The following is a 17,465-nucleotide window of genomic DNA, read 5'->3' on the forward strand; positions in this document are numbered from 1 at the left end:
ACAGAACCCTATGTGTATATAAAACAAGGAGGTTGTTAAGAGATTAGGTCTAAACAAGGGTGGGAGCTGGTGGACAGGTGTATGCAAGGCTGTTGTTTCTGTTTTTGGTGTTGAGTCTGAATTTGCTATACATCAGCCAGGCCAACATTTAGAGAGAAAAGATGGACCTTAAATGGTCAAGAGCAAGAGAAAATTGGAAACCTTGTTGATGAGCAGGTATAGGTCCACAAGGATAAATTAAAATATATCTCTGTCTCTCTCTGCCCAATCTTGTTGATGTGAGTAACCTTCCTGAATAGAGAGTGCCTTTACCACACGTATCTGAGCCATGACTCAGAGAAACCCTAGAAGAAAGGATAACATGAGTTGGAGGAACCAGGCATCTGGACACCACCCCATGCCAACAGCATGAGTTTGCAAATCAGAGATATTTTACAAGACCAGCTACAGAGCTGAGCTTCAGAAAGTAAAAATTCCTATACTATACTTCCAACTTCTAAATCTCCTTCAAATTTCTTTTGTGGTCAACCCTAGTCCAGAACCATACAGGAAAGGGGATTCTGTGAAATACAGTTTCAGCTTAGCTAAATTGACATAGCACCAAGTCGCCATAGTTGTAGTTCTTTATCAGAATTTTTTTATATCATTTAAGTATTAGGATACTTCAAGTACATGACCAAATATCGTGGCTTCACTTAAAAGAAAATGATCAGCTAGGCCAGCATTCCTATACGACAAAAGTTGACTAGAGACAGGGAGAAATTCACCATAGATGAATCTAGTGCTCCCACCTGTGACCAGTATTTGGCATACCCATCATCCACCATCACTGAAGCCAGTCTGTTATCATTGCCCATCAGGCTCTCCTTTTTTCTTTCACTTCAGTGAATCTGAATTCTGAAGGGCTTTTATTTGGAACCCATTTTCTGTAGGAGACTGGGGACTAAGTATCCAGATTGGGTTTGCGTTTGTCAGGGAAATGATAGGTATTTCAGAAAAAGTCATTAAAACAGGTAATTTAAAAATCACGAATGGTCTTAGTCCATGTGATGTTCAAAACCAGTGAAGCAAGTATTGGTGAATCTTGCCAGTTAGAAGGGAGTTGAGAGTCAGATGGTTAAGGGTCTTGAATGCTGATTTGATTTAGTAGCCATCAGGAGGTAATTGAAATATTTTAAAGAGGTGAGGGAAATAACCACAGCCATAGTGTAGGAAAGTTGTATCATGGTGAATTAGATAGGAGCAGAGACAGAGGTAGGAGCTCTCTTGGTGATACAGCAATTGTTACTGTGTTAACTGTCTGTCCATGAATGCACATTTGGCTCATCTTGTGATCCTTAGGCCATTATATTTGGTGCATTTAAATATGTCACAGAAGTTGAAGCTCTGGAACTATTTATCATTATGTTTGAGAGATAGAACTCCAAGTTTTCCAATATTTAAGGGAAATACATTTAGACTGGTATGCAAGTTCCTGTCCAAGCTCCCTAGGTAGTTTGGTTGTCTAGACTGTTCTGGAAAACTTGCAAGAACTGTTTTGCGGCATTTCAGCACGGCTGCTTTCAATCCTGGCTGGAAACCATAAAAATAGTATTTCGTTCATTATGCTTTAATGGAATTTCTTAAGGCTTAGAGGGGATATTATGGAGACAGGAACACATTCCTGCACAGCAAGACATCAGACAGAAAAACAGTGAACTTAGGGGATGACAAAGAAATTATAACATTACACTATCACCAAATAATTATGAGCATTCAGTTACATCCTCTAAGGTAGTAACTGATTAGAGAAGGAACTTATTTAAACTATGAAACTGGGAGGACACTGTAGTCCTTCCTCAGCAAACCTGTGCTTTTTTTTTTTCGGAATAGTAAATGGAGTCAGTGTCTTTTATTAGAAGCCCCGAATCACAGTGAACTAAGGGAATATGACTCCGTTAATTACCTTTCAAATAATAGAATGAGAATCAGAGAACTAGGAAGCAACACTGTGAATGTCGGCAAAATGTCAAATGAATTCGAGATACACAGCTACTAGAAATAGAACTTAAGAAGTCAATAAGCACTGAATTACTTTAAATGTTACTTAAGTCTTCTGCCCTCTTTAATCGGAACATTTGATAAAAATCACCTTCTGTTGTCTAATCAGGTATACATATTTTGCTATGCTTCCAGTGCACACATAACAGGTTTGACTCCATTTAGAAAAGTTCATTGTTAAGTTACAGAGCTATAGTTATAATGTGATGTGATGAGATCATTAATTTCTAAAATTAGAAAGCTTTTGGTGCTTAATAAAATAAATCAAGGCCCAAGTTAGAATATGCGATCTCCTCTTTCTTCTGCACTGGAGCCCGTTTCCATCTTTGGCACCTACAAGCCCTTCTTCCAAACCTCCTAGACTTCATCTTCCTAAAGAAAGAAAGCTAGTTCAAGGCAGAGAATAGACCTTATCCTTTAATCAATCACCCATTTCCTCTTTCAGGTGCGTATGTGTGTAGGCCAATCTACCAATGCAAGATTCTATTCTGCAGCATCCCAATCTTAAATTCATTTGCTTCTTCTGTAATTCCATCTCATTCGAACCACAACTCTTGGCCAATTAGTAGTTCATAATTACAGGAAACGTCTCAATTTCTATGCTTCTTTCTCCTCACCTTGAGCATCAGCATAATGATCTCTTTGTACAATAACTCAAAGCTTTTGCTTACATCAATCACTTGGTTACATATTCATATGATTCCCGCACCTATCCTTTGTCCACATCCCTGCCTCTGTCCTTCTGCTTGATAGGTATCTTTAGCAGGTATTTCAAGACCTAATTCAGATATAGGTTCAAAATTGAGGTTCAGGCCTCTGAATGTGCACCCAAGTCCTTCACTTCTGTCCAGTATTCTTTAACTTTTTCAGTGATGTAGTGATTTGAGGCTCTATACCCCCAAAAGAATATGTTCTTAAATTTAATCCACTCCTATGGCTGTGAACCCATTTTAAGTAGAACTTTTGCTGAATCCTTTACAAATAGAGTGAAATTCAAATATAGAGGGAAAAACCACACAGGGAGCAGATAGAAACTGGAACCAACTAAACCTGGAAGAGAAAGGAGAGGCAAGGAGGGGCTGGCATGAGCATTGCCATCTGCCAAGCTAAGGATAGGAGTTGTCAGCAGTCAGCCCCAGAAGGCCAGTCTTCAAAAAGAAAGCATCGCTTTGATGATGTCTTGATTTGGATTTTCTCATAGCCTCAAACCCATAAGCAAATAAATTCCCCTTGTTTAAGCTGGACCATTGCATGGTATTTGCTTGAGCAGCCTAGGGCACTAAAACTACTGTACTTTTGTTATTATTTTTTCTTCACATTTGCCCTCAAAAATCCCAGTAACTGCACTGATTTTAACTATTTAGAATTTCCATAATCCATCCTGTTCAGTGGCCACCTTCAAGTAAGTACTGGAGTCAAATTCTAGAAAATCTAACAAATAGTGATTTAAATGAAAGAAAAATGTTTTATACCAGTAGTCTTTCTACTTATATGGCCTTATATTTCATTTTACTTTAAACCTATTACCCACAGCATTAATCAGTGCTCTAGATCAACTGTTGTCAACCAACAACATAGAAGCAAATGATATCCATCATTCTTCTGAAGATTATTTTCAAACTTAAGAAATAATTTTATATTTGGGGGGTGGGGACTGAACTCAGCATGTAAACATAAAGCTATTTTATATTCAAAGAAGTACCCTGCGCTAGTCTGCTTTGTCCCTTCCCATGTCCTACTGAGATGCTGGTGGTGCCCAATTAAGTGAATCTCTTTCTGGTCTCTGGGGCATGCATGATCTCATCTAACCCTAAAAACTACCCTGCGTAGACACTGGAGCAAAAAGTGACAGGTAACCTGCCTAAGGTCACCCAGCTAAAAAGTGGAAGAGCTAGAATTTGGAGGCAAACAGTCTGTCTTAGAAGCCAGACTTAACCATGGTGCAATACCACCTTGTATGGGAAAGAAAGGTGCAGTCATGTAGCCAGTGTATATGAAATTGTCCATAACCTTGACTGTACCTCTTTGAATTGGTATGTGCCACCTGTCACATGTCATGTCAGCCCTAGAAGAATGAAGGGTTGAATGAATATTTTATATTCCTGATGGAAAGAATATTTCATTTTCTAGAAAAGGATGCTAAGAGCATGGTCTACTGATAGTAGAGTTTCTGCTCAATTGATTAAACCTGACCCAAAGCAGAAATTCCTTTTTCCAAATCCCTCACCTTCATGTTATTTCAAGATATAGGTTTTTGATGAAAAAAAGTTCTGTAAAAATTTCTATAAGATGAAAGTATTCAGAGGAAGACTTAATGCTGATTTTGGGCTTTGGACTTACAGGATATAAATAAAATCCAAAATCAGCCTATCATTTTTGCATTCACATAGGAAAACACAAAGTCCTCTTTTTTTCTTAGGTTTTGGACTGACTGGCCATTAGAAATGCCCACCAGTGATTTGGCTGATCTGCTTGGAAATTATCTTCTGTAGGCTCAGAATGAGGGAAATGCTGCTTTATGTAAATGAAAGCAGATCTGAGAGAGGGAATGAGAGACAAGGCTCAAATGGAATCTTGATTAAACTTTTTCATAGTCTGTCTCATTCACGCAGAATTCCTTAGAGATTTTACGTTAGTCATCTGACTGAAAGACATGCTCACAATGATAAAAGGAAAAGACTACTTTTAAACGTGGGGAAAATAGGGCATTGAGATTTCAAGGCAGCTTTAAGTATCTATTCTAAGCCACTACTATATGAAAAGTAAAGAATTACTGTATAACATGGTAGAAAGTTTGTGAACACTGGATTCTGGTTGTCTTTCTCAGATCTTAAACCCATTGGGTCCGCTTGGTTTTTTTCTTTTTAAATAGGCACATCTATGGAGGGATGGGGATTCAAATCGGGTTCTTATGAGAAGCAATGAAATGATAGTCTCAAGTCATTGTGCTCATGGAGAGTTAGAATAGTGTAGGTTAAGAGCAGGGACTTGGGAACTTCACTGTGTTTGAATTGTACCTTCATCACTTCTTAACTGTATGACTTCAGGAAAGTTACTTTATAGAGTTGCACCTAAAAAATTGAGTTGATAATAATTGTTATGAGGAATAAATGAGTAACATTGTAAAGTGCTTGGTATAGTGCCTGGAACAGAGTAAGTAATATGCACATGTTTGAAAAATAAATGCTATATTGGCTATTATCAGCCTGACATCTGTTTCCTCCAATTCCAGGAAGAGCATACTATTTTTGTTTTGGAAAACTTACCTTCTATCTTTGTACAGTCAAACAAGGTGCTTCAACGAATCCTGGACAAATGGTGGGGATGTGACCAAAGCAGGCTATTAAGACACTTTTTCTCTGGAATTTGATTCTCAAGCAGGTAGCATACAGACTGAATTGCAATTCATTCACTCTTATTATTACACCATAAAGAAACCCCCCATTAGATCCTCACTTTAAGATTCCCAAGGCCAACTCATTTCTACCCATTCAAGAACATATTTCTTTAGCTTAGGCATCAATTCTATGAGCCAACCTCCATTATTTCAATAAATTATCCCCTATTCAGTTGTTTATTTAAGTTGTTTCTGTTACTCTAAGCACATTCCCCTAAATATATTCAATAGGTACACAATAAATTGTATTTATTATTTAGTATCACAGAGTAATCATTCTAAATTTTCCTCCCTTTCTAAATTAATTCATTAGCTGTGTAAAAAGTAATTTAGTTTTTGAAATGATATCCCTAAATAAGTATGTTTGTTATTATTTAAATGCTGATGAAATTATTTAGTCTATATCATCTCTGTTCCCATCCACAGTAAGAAAAATAAGCTATATAATTGTAACCTGCCAAGGGTTGAAAGTGTCTATGAGTGGGGAAGGGTTTCTCCTATGGGACCATCTCAGCTGTGGGGTCTAAGAGATGAGCCTGGCCAATCAAAGACCTACAGCTGACCCTTCATTTCCTGGTAGTCTCTGAGGTGCATAAGATTACATATCAAGTTCACAGAGGAGAAAGAAGTAAAGTCATTGATACTTCATATGTCTTTGTTTTCTACAATGGCCTTCCACTCAATACTAAAAGAAGGAAGGATACTTTTCAGAGAGAAAGACAAATTATATATGAATTAATTGAGAATGGCTAATTGGCCTTTGAAGAAAAACATGTATATAACAAAATTAATTTTTAATTGCCAGTATTCCAGACTCTATTAAAAAGTAAAGAACTTTATACTGAGAGGTTAGAGACAATGTGGTAAGCAATTTGGGAGTCAGGAAATGGATCTTTTCAGGATGGACCTACATCTTTTATCAAATGCTAAAGGCACATCTGTAGAGACAGAAAGCACATTAATGGTTGCCTGGAACTGGATTGGAGGTAGCATGTGATGTGGGAAATGATTGCTAATGGATACAGGATTGCTTTTTGGAAAGATGAAAATACTGTAAAATTAGATAGTGATAATGGTTGAATAACATTGCAAATAAACTAATGATCACTGAATTATACACTTTAAATGGTGAACTTTATGGGATATAATTTTTATCTCAATAAATCCGCTGAAAAATGAATTCTGCCATTCCCCTCTTTTGAGCAATTGTGAAGGCCTACCTTGAATGAAAGTTAGCAGCTTGGATGAGGGAAATTGAGAACAGGACAGAAAACGTGAAACATAAGTAAAATGAGCCCAAGCCAAAATCTATGTTGGGATCTCTAATGTCAGAATCTGGCCCCAAAAGGAAATAAGGGGATGAATGACAAATAAGTGGGGTGGGGTCAGGAAGAACAAAGACTCGGATATAAGCAGAAGCAAAGACATTTCAACCCATCACCCAGAACTTGGTTTTTATGATTTAGTGATGGGTTCTTGAATGAGACATGGTCCTCATATACTGTCTACCTGATCCACTTAAGATCAAAGAGCTGCTGAACCACGATTCTTAAGATCACCCCCCTCATAGTTTTTTTATTCCCCTGTTTCATCAAGTGTTCACTAAGTGTTCTCAGCCTGTTACCAGCAATTAGCACACATCTCTGAGTGTCCGCAGGTTGGTTCCACAGGAGCAGGGAGGTGTTTATCTATTCACGGTATTTCTGTGGTTAATTGATAAGGTTCTCCTCTCCTTTATTTCACTAAGTGTACATGGCAGCAGCTCTCATTGGAAAAGAGAAAGCCCAGCTGATTACTTACAAATTGAGTTTTAGTCACATATTGAAAGGATTAATGTAGGTAAGCAATGAGGATTCAAAAATTGTATTCAAGAAGGAAATAGTTGAAATTAGAATGTTCAATGTTCCTACATGATTTTGTAATGTTTCTACATGTATTTTTAACCAGAGCTTAAGGACTGTGTTAATTTGAAACTGCTATGAACCCCAGAAAAGCCATGTTTTAATAGTTTTCCAATCTTGTTGGCCAGACCTATTGTTTAGGGTGGAAACTTTTGATTAGATTGTGTCCATGGAGATTGGCCCACTCATCTGTGGGTATGACCTTTCGGTTAGATTACTTTCATGGAGATATGATGCATCTAATTGTGGGTGTGGCTTTTGATTAGATGCAGATGTAACTCCACCCATTCAAGGTAGATTTTGATTTGCTTCCTAGAATCATTTAAAAGGGGAAACATTTTGGAGACACCTAAAATGCAGAAGTCCCAGGAGATGCATAGAGAACAGTTGCTACAGAGCTGACAGTGACACAGACATTTAGAGATGCTTGGAGTGCCAACAGAGAGAACAGATGCCTAGACAGGGACACTTAGAGATAGAGACCCAGCAGACATTGCCATGTGCCTTCCCATGAGATGCTAAGCAAGCCAGAACCCAGAAATATGTCCTGGAGGAGCTAAGGGAAGGCCCACAGACATTGGAGAAGAAACCACCATCATCAGAAGCTGGAAACAATGGAAATGGGTATAAGGACCAGCAAATGCCAGCCATGGGCCTTCCCATGTGAACAGATAGCAGCCTTTCTTGAGTCAAGGTATCTTTCTCTGGAAGCCTTAGTTTGGACATTTTTATGGTGTTAGAACTGTAAACTTGTAACTTAACAACTTCCCTTTTTAAAAGCTGTTCCATTTCTGGTATATTGCACTCTGGCAGCATTTAACAAACTAACACAAGGAATCAAAGATAGTCCCTTCTAGAAGTTCTTAGGCATTCCATATGGTAGTACAATTGTGATAAATGGATTTAATACAGGCTACAAAGCATCTTAATTATATGAGTCGACAAATAAACTGCAGAATATAGACATTTTTTACTTCTTTCCCCTTAAAGGTAACATGCCAGAGAGGGGAAAATAAGAGTGTTATCATAGAACTATTTTACTTTGAAAAAAACAAAAAATAATATGATTCATTTGAAATAAACCTCACAATGGATTTTTACACACTCATATTTCATAAAAGCAATCCAGAGAATCTACAAAATGTTTCTGCTCTTAAATTTATAGATGAGGAGAAAGAAGGCAAATTTACTTTAGAGATTTTGCTCGAGCATTGTTAATCCACATTAAAGTTGACTGTTTCCAAGAATAAGGGTTTATTCTATTGCAGGATTCCCAGGTTTTCAGACCAATGCATCTCCAAATTGAATGTATATTAAAATGCAAATCGACTTGAAAACTTTGTCAATATCCAGAATCGCACGTGGAGTTGTTCATTTCTTCTATATCCAAATTGCATCTATAATTTGCAAAGCTCTTTATATACAGCACTGGTATTTCATTTCCAGAGCACCCATGAAAACAATGACTTAAATGCACTTTTATAAATAATAGTGTTAGTAATATTCCTCATGGTGTGTACTAAATGATAGATCAGGAATTCGCACTAGGAATCTGTGACTCTAAATCTTAAATCCTTTGACCATTACTTCTTGGTGGAAACATATTTGATGAATGTTTTCTTCTGAAATCTAAGAGGAAGGCCATAGCTGTAACTTTTCCAAATGTCCTCTTATTTCATTTATTTTCATCCTCTGTTTGTCAGAGATTTTTTTGACATTTTCTATTTCTAAATATGATCCCATTGTAACTTTTACTGTCAACATCCGCCACTGACCCTTTCATGGTAAAATTGTATTTCCTCCTTTGGTTATTTATATATTTCTCCACAGGTTTCAAATCCCCTCTATAGTCAGACACTTAGCCATGGTACATTAAGTACATTAAATTCCCATAATCTATATCCATCCATTAATTTGCCTCTTAATCATATTTACTATTTCCCTGGAACTGTGTGAGTATCTCAATCCCATCTTTGTACCAGAGTAATCAACAGGAACACAAGCTCTCAGAATCCCACATTTCCTACATCTGGACGTATAGAGCAAAGACAGCTCTTTGTTCTCTTCAAGTCCTTTTTTGGAATAAAAGATATCAAGCAGCTTCAAGATATTTTAGGCTATTTTATTTAGAAATCAAAGAGGCAACAGAGGGGAAGAGGAGATGGAGCACGTTTGGAAGGATGATTTACTGGAATTACAACTCAAGATATTTCATTATGTTTTTAAAAATAAATCTTACACCATAAGATTACTAACTTGGAAACCTGGAAAAATATTAAAGATATACGACAACTAATTTCTCCATATGGAGTTCTTAAAAATTCATAGCAACTATATTGCTTATAAAAGGGGATTTGTTATTATTTATAATAAAAATATGTAAACATCTCTTAGTGATAAAGCATGACTTTATAAAATTTTTATGAAAAGTTATAATTGTTTCCCAATTATAATGGTGAAAGACTACTGAGTGAATTAATAACCATTCAAGAAACCGAGGGACATATACCATTACTTCTAGATTTGGGCACCATGTGTTCTTTCTGCTTAGTTTTTCTCAAATGATATGAAGCAATATCTGCACCATCCCTTCTAATTATTTCTGATTCATCAATTCAAACCTATGTCTTTTATTTCTTCATTTATAAAGACAATGAGGACCACTTAAAAGGGAAGAAATGAAGATCCCAAAAGAGATTGCCCACTCTTCGTGTCCTCTTTAGATTATAGCACCTCATGGTTGTTTTTAAATATTTGCCATATCAGAATCTTGCACTGTCTGTAGCGCTGTTTGTTGAGGTAGCAGAACGAAGGCATATAATTCTCTGATTTTGAGAAAGGATGCATTATATGCTGATGAGAGGTCTGATAAGACCACTTAGTAGTCACTCAAAGCTATATGTTCATTCCCATATTCATTCTCAGAAGTAGGACAGGATGCAGATGTCACTATCACTGTTAAGGAGATTCTGTGAGATTTGGGTGTGTGTTTGCAATAGAATTCACATTCTTTGCAGTTTTGGAAGAAAAGAATTTCACAATGGTACAAGGAGGACCCAGAAAACAAGAACAACTCTTTCCAAGGTGGAGAGATGTAGATCCTAGGATAGTTATTTTCAACCCTAAGACACATGTTAGAATAGAACAGATGAAGAAATTTTTAAAATAGTGAATGTTTCAGATTCAATTCAGATCAGTTAAATGCGACCATCTACAGATGGAGTTTTAAAGCTTTAAAGAGTCTCATGATATTAATGTGCAGACGGTACTGGAATCATCAATTTACATAAAGAAGGAGGCTACTTTAGAGGCCATCTAGGTGGATTGTTAAAAAATAAAAAGAAATTCAAACTAAATTAACAATAGAGTAGGATGACTCCTTTTTAATCAAGTGCTTTTTTGTTGCAAGACAAATTATTTCAAATAAATGTAAAGGGGGATACAAATTAAATGATTACATATTTAGCAAACTGTAGAGGAAAAAAGTCATGGGTATACGTTTCAGTAAGGTAGAGCAATAGAAATCAAATTTAAAACCCCAAGGGGAGGAAATCACCAGGGTCAGTGAAAGTGTATAGTCAGGGGAAATTATGTCACATATTTACATTATTATTTAATTGTATGTTAAACAGGATTTGTAAAATGAGCTACAAATCCAAACACTCCCAAAGAGACAGAGTGCTAAAAACCTTCATCTCAGGTTGACACAGATTAAAGATTTGAAAGCCCACTTCTCCTTTTACCACGTCAAATTATAAAAGGAAAAATAAAATGCTGATTTGAATCTTTAATGAAAGGTAACTGCAGTTATTGGAAACATTCTTTCACTGCACGAGCAGATCTTGTTACGGCAGAGAGCTAGGCCTGTGTCTCCCTACCTTTAGGTTTTGATGGTGAGATTACTGTTTACTTTCATCTGGTTTTCATTTGAAAAATCCCATCTGTGCTGAGCCTGAAAGAATTGTAAAAATACTAAAGTTACAAGCATTTAAATAAGGTGAACAGAATTTCCTGGGTTTACTTTGCTAAAATGATGTTTAAAGAAGATTTTGGTGATGTAGGCTGTGAGACCACTATACTATACCTGCTACAACTAATTATGTGTCTGAGATGAGACACAAAACAGAGCTTCAACCCCAGAGGCGAGGGAAAAATATTCTGGCAGCATTATGCACTTATACTAAGTATGGGTATTTTCAAAAATGTATGTATTATACTTAAACTAATTATGCAAAACTTTGGATAATAGCATATTTTGTCTGCCATTTTATATTATAACCTAAACACTTATTGCTACACAAAAGATGGAATGATGGAGTGGATGAAAGAATGTTTCCATATTTCAAAAGATCTAAAAAATAAATAAACCAGAAAGTTTTCCTTTTATGTGTGTAGCACTCACAAAGGATCATGCTTGCTATGAGAAAACATTGTACAGCTTAGTTCTTCTTGCATCAGTAAATGAAGTGTGTCTAAGAGAAAAGAGGACATAAGAAAAAAGTGGAAATTTCAATAAGTTGGATTTGAATGTTTTCAGATATCTTAGGTGTGGATATTATAGAAGTAAAAGAAAACATTTGAGTCAATCCTGGATTTTTGGGTAAATAGTACACAGTATACCTACTCATACCACAAGTGCATCATTTATATTATTGGAAACAATCCAGGCCAGATATCTTCAAAGACGATTTAGATTTTTCTAAGGCACCCATTCCAGGATTCAAAGGAGGCACCAAGCAACTTTCTGGGCTTTTCCAAACTTTGGATTATCATTCACTGAGCATTTTAATGAAGTTAAGACCAGTTGTTGGTCCAAGAATCCACTTCCATGTATAGATGATTTTAATCCAGCTACTTTAAATCCTTTGCCAGCTCCGTATCAATGAATTGGTTGCCTCCATCTGCCTTTGTAAAAGTTCAAGCCAAATTAAAACTACTGAAAGAGACCAAACTCAATCTCTAACTCTTGCCCAGCTGGACACTTTCAAATTTGCAAAAATATTTCATCTCATTTTTTAACTAGTTGTTTTCTGTGAAGAATTAGTCTGGAGCTAAAAAAAAAAAAAAAAAAAAAGCCTTAATAAAACTGCATGAAAGACTATAGAGAGCCACATCATGGGATAGAGGGCTCAAGGGATTCAGGAATAGTCTCTCCAACAAGATCTGTGTAAGTGTACTTATTCCCTAGAGGTAAAATTATCATTGGAATATCCAGTTCAGTTCCTTTTATTGCTACTTCTTCTTATTGGTCACAGCACAGTTAAACTCCACTGTCACGGCTTCCAAGTAAATTTCCCTGATCCTAGCTTAATTCTGTTATGATATTTCTCCATTAAGTTCTCATAATGGCATCTACATTTAAAGTAGAGCTTACTATATTCCTTTGTAATTACTTAATGGTCTGTTTCTCCCCAGCTCCCTAAGATCCCTGAGGGCAGAAACAATATCTTAGGTACCTTATTTGAGTCACCACAAGTAGGCATCGATAAATATTTTGTAAATAAATGAAGCTTTGAATTTAAATTGAGTTGATTAGGTAGGCATAGAATTTATTTTTCTTCTTTTCTTCAAAAGCTTTGGGATCCGCAAATATATAATGGAACATTCGCAATACTCACCTTGATTGCCATGTTAATATATTTTAGATGAAGCCCAAATGCGTATTGCTGTTTTAAAATATAAATTTGGGTTATCTGAAAAAATACATATTTTTTTTTCGAAATTCTACCAAACTTTTAACCAATAAAACCAATAAAACTTTTAACCAAACCAGTTCTCAAAGACTATGATCAGGAACGCTTAAGTTTAATTTTCAGTTTAAACGCTTACATTCTGTGCTTATTGCCTTGCCTAAACATTTTATTAACCAACATTTTACAGAGCAAACTGAATAGAATTCTGATGATGGGCTCCCTGCAGTATGATACATGGGAAAGTAAGCTTTTAAGAAAAATAAGTAAACTTACAAGCAAAATGCCATATGATGTCATTTAATTTACCCTTCTAAAATTTAAAGAAATATTTATATGGATTTAATTCTAAGAGCCAAACTCAAAAATGCGTAATAGAGTGGCACATACCACAGAAGTCACATGTTACAATATTATTTAGGAAGAGCAAAAGCTTAGGCAATATTTGCGATCTCTTTTTAATAACATGCAAAATGTGTGTAAATGCTATTTTAGGTAATTTAAAAAAATCAGAGACTGTTTCTCACAATTAGCTATTTCATGTCCTTGGGTTTTAGATTTTTAAATAGTGTCCTTGCAAGGCAAACAAGGCTTTCTTGCCATGAGTCACTTGCTGGTGCAACAGCTTGATAGAGAACAAAAGTGGAATTCCCAATTAGAAAGATATATTTATAATGTTCAAGTCCTGTCCAGCTCTGCAGATGGAAGGGACAGAAAATAGGAAATGCATTCCTTTTACATATAACAAACAGGTTTTGCGCTATAGGAAGCATTTTTTAAAAGCAGGACTCTGCCCATTTTGCATGAAGCAAATTTAAATAAACCAAGTGTGAGATATCTGGAACCCAGTCCTGGTTTCCACACTATGGAGGTTAAATAGTTTGAGGAAAAAATAGAAAAAAACAAGTTATCTTATTAATAAGAATTGTTTGCATTTCATGATCTTTGAACATTAAGATCATCTTCATTAATTAAAACTGGGACTATTAACTATTTTTAAAGAAGGGTTTTAAAGACACCAACCATTCTATCACAATTTGAATGTCTTTGTAAATGAACAGCCATTTTTCCATTGTCTTTCTTTCCAGAACTCACCGTGGAAATAATACTGAAGGTGAATCTTGGTAAAGGGAAATGATTCCATCCTGAGAAACTCAAACCCTGAAGCTCTAGTCCTTACTGCTAATGTTGCTTGGGCAGAGTCTTTGTTTCAAACTATCTATACATCCAGTTGATTTATTCTGTAATCTTTTTGGAAGCAGATATTTGCCTTGCCTGCCAATCAATGATTACTTCACAGAGTGCACAGTATATTTGGTGAAGTACATGGTACCTGCCCTCCAGGGGCTTATGTTATTTGACTGGATGTCTTGATTAATCTAACAGTTATCTAAATGAAGAACTCCCTTTGACTGTGTGCCAGTTCCTAAACCAGGTAGTTCTTAATCCCCTCAGTATTCCTATGTGGGGGATGTTTTTATTGCCATTTTACAGATGAGAAAATAAAACCTCAGGGCCCAAATTTTCATAGTTAGTAAATGCTAGAATTCAGGCCAGAATGCCTTGCTCCATAGCCCTGAGTGTTTAATTTCACTAATTTTCCTGATATTGGTCCAGCTTAAACTTCTGTTAAGAGGTGTCCTCTTCCCCTTTGCTTTTGTTATCACATGAAATAGCTATTTGCAACTTAAGGTCCCTCACAATTGTTGACAGTAAACCTATTATGTTTTATTTTTCTATTATATTTTTAGACCATAGAACTTTTAGGGGAAACGAGAAAAAAAATATTTTTAAGTGCTCAATATGTAGACAAGGGAAATTTTTGTTTTGGGTGAATGTGCTGGGAACTTGAGAAGTTCACAATGAAAATACAGTCTAGAATGAATAAATGTCCATGACAACAGTAACAACTGCAGCAACAGAAGTCCTGCACAGCCTTTTTTCTCTATAAACACTGTCCCCAGTAAAGAGATGTTTTAGAACCATGCTTTGATCTTGGAGAAGAAAACATCACTTATTTATGAAAATACTAGTATTATGTTTTGGCTGATTAGGTTTAATCAATCACTGAATGTATGAAGAACAAGCTAAGTAGAAACACGGCATAGAAATAAAGGTTTAAAATACACTTGACACAAAGGCACTGGTCATTGTCAGCCCTGGGAGGAAGCCCTTGCAGCTTACACAACCCAGGAGAGACTCGCACTTACATATTTCACTTAACAAATTGTGCTTCAGGAAGGAAAGTACTGGTGAAATGTGTTGACTGAATATTCTATGACTTGCTTTTCTTCTTCCCAAAGATATTCATTTAAAAAGTAAGCATCTTATCCATTCAATAAATAGTTATTAAACACATATTATTTAATGATTTGACAAATCTTTTTGCAGCACTTATGTGCTAGATATTGATCTAAGCTCACTACAAATATGAATGTATTTATTGTTCTGAATAATCCCTTTGTTCTCTTTCCAGGAGGTACTGTTATTATCCCATTTTCCAAATAAGAGAAGTAAGGCACAGCAAGACTGAGAAACTTACCCAAGGTCAGATATCAAATTTTAGAAATCCAACCTTGGAATTCATGCAGGTTCTTACTTTGTAAAGAAATTGCGCACTTTCAGCTCTCAAAATTCAGGGTGCTAGGGAGCTAACTATTTTGTAAAGGTCCACTGTCAAAAAAAAGTAACATATTTTCTAGCAACATTAAAGAAATTCATAATAAAATGATTTATCAAGCCATCTATAAAAGGCTTATGTTCTTAAAAATTAGTGACCTAAAGGACAAACCTAGTTGGCTAGACAAATGACTACGAGAAAATTTGCATTCCTTTCTAGCCCCAAAAATGTTAATAACTAGGGATGTTCAAGAAAAAAATGATTTGGAGGTTGCATTGTATTTATTTTTTATTTTAAAACAAAAATATGTGCTATTATTCAAAACTCAGTATCCGTGTGCCATCCACCTCCATGTGCTGTTTCTCACTACAGATTTCAGAAGCTTTGGTTGCATAAGCCATCTGTAGAATTGTCTCAGTTCTCCATTTTTCTGGTGGCAATACAGGCTGGAAATTGAAATGAAGACTTGTAGAAGACATAGCAGCCAGCACTGAGTGCCATTTCCTGCTTGCCCTCATATTTAATGCAGAGGTGCAGTTAGTAGAAATTGCTTTGCAAATCAGGGGAAGAATGCATTGCACAGGGGAAAAGATCATCATTTCCTTATTAAACTAAAAGGCCATGACAGCAACATTACAAGTCAGATGGGCCTTATGAAGAGTTGGTCATGCTTGACTAAAACCCCATATTTATTGAGATTCTTGCACGCAAAAAAAAACACATATTTATTTGTGCTATCAAATGAACCAATAAAAGAAATTCTATAGTATTGCATCAGTCAAATCTGCCTCCATAGATTACATAATTTGCACACAAATAAGATTGACTATCCTTGGCCCACTCTTCTCTATGGGAACCCCAAATCTGTGGTTCATTTTCTCAGGCAAAAAGAACGATCCATTTCCCAGAATGGCATCTTATTTTATTTACAGAAATAGGCGTGCTCCTTATAAGACTTTCCAAAATACTTGAAATGGGAAATGACTTTTTTCTCACCCAATATTATTGTCAAAAAGTATCTTCAGAGGGTTAGGTTTCTAGGTCTAGGGTTTTAAATAATGTATAGCATGTGTGCATAACATAAACAGATATACAATGTGCATGATAGCATTTTGGTTTTCTTCTGTCTTTTTTCTTTTGAGAGGGAAAAAGTAAAATAAACTATATTTCAAATGGAGATTTAAATGTTTCTTATTTTCAGAAAATATGCAACTTTATGTAGATTCTGTTTAAACAAATTATTCCTGCCTAATGCCTGGCATGTTTTCTTCATGGAGGCAACAAACTGTGTAGAAATATAGTTAAAGACTCTGTATCTGTGCATACTCTGTGTGACAATTTCATTGTCTACTCCTTCCTGGCCAGGGATGACAATGACATTTTGAAAATACTCATTGGCTACTAACTTTAGACCTTCCATTGCTATTCTATTTTTCTGCTTTCCTTTCCACACTTGATAGTGATAAAGGACAGACCAGACTTTTTGACATGACTGTAAAGCAAAAATGTGTTCCTAAATACACCCCTTTAAAGACATTCCAGTGGTAAATGCACTCACATTGTGGTATAAACCCCCTTTCTCAACAGTTTCTAATTTATTTAATAGCAATTGGCATGCTCACTTTCTCTTTCCTTCTTCCCCACCACCTCGCCCCTGGAGTCCTGATTCTTTTCAAACTGGTTTGCCACAGAGAGAGAGATAAAAAAAAAAAAATTGGACTTAAATAAAAGTGAGAAAGATGGTAGAAAGTGCTCAGCTGTGAATGCTCTGAAGGTTATAATAGAAATCAGATGAACAAGTGACATCAGTGTGGCTC

The sequence above is a fragment of the Tamandua tetradactyla genome, chromosome 12, assembly GCF_023851605.1.
Source record: "Tamandua tetradactyla isolate mTamTet1 chromosome 12, mTamTet1.pri, whole genome shotgun sequence".
Classification (NCBI taxonomy): Eukaryota; Metazoa; Chordata; class Mammalia; order Pilosa; family Myrmecophagidae; genus Tamandua; species Tamandua tetradactyla.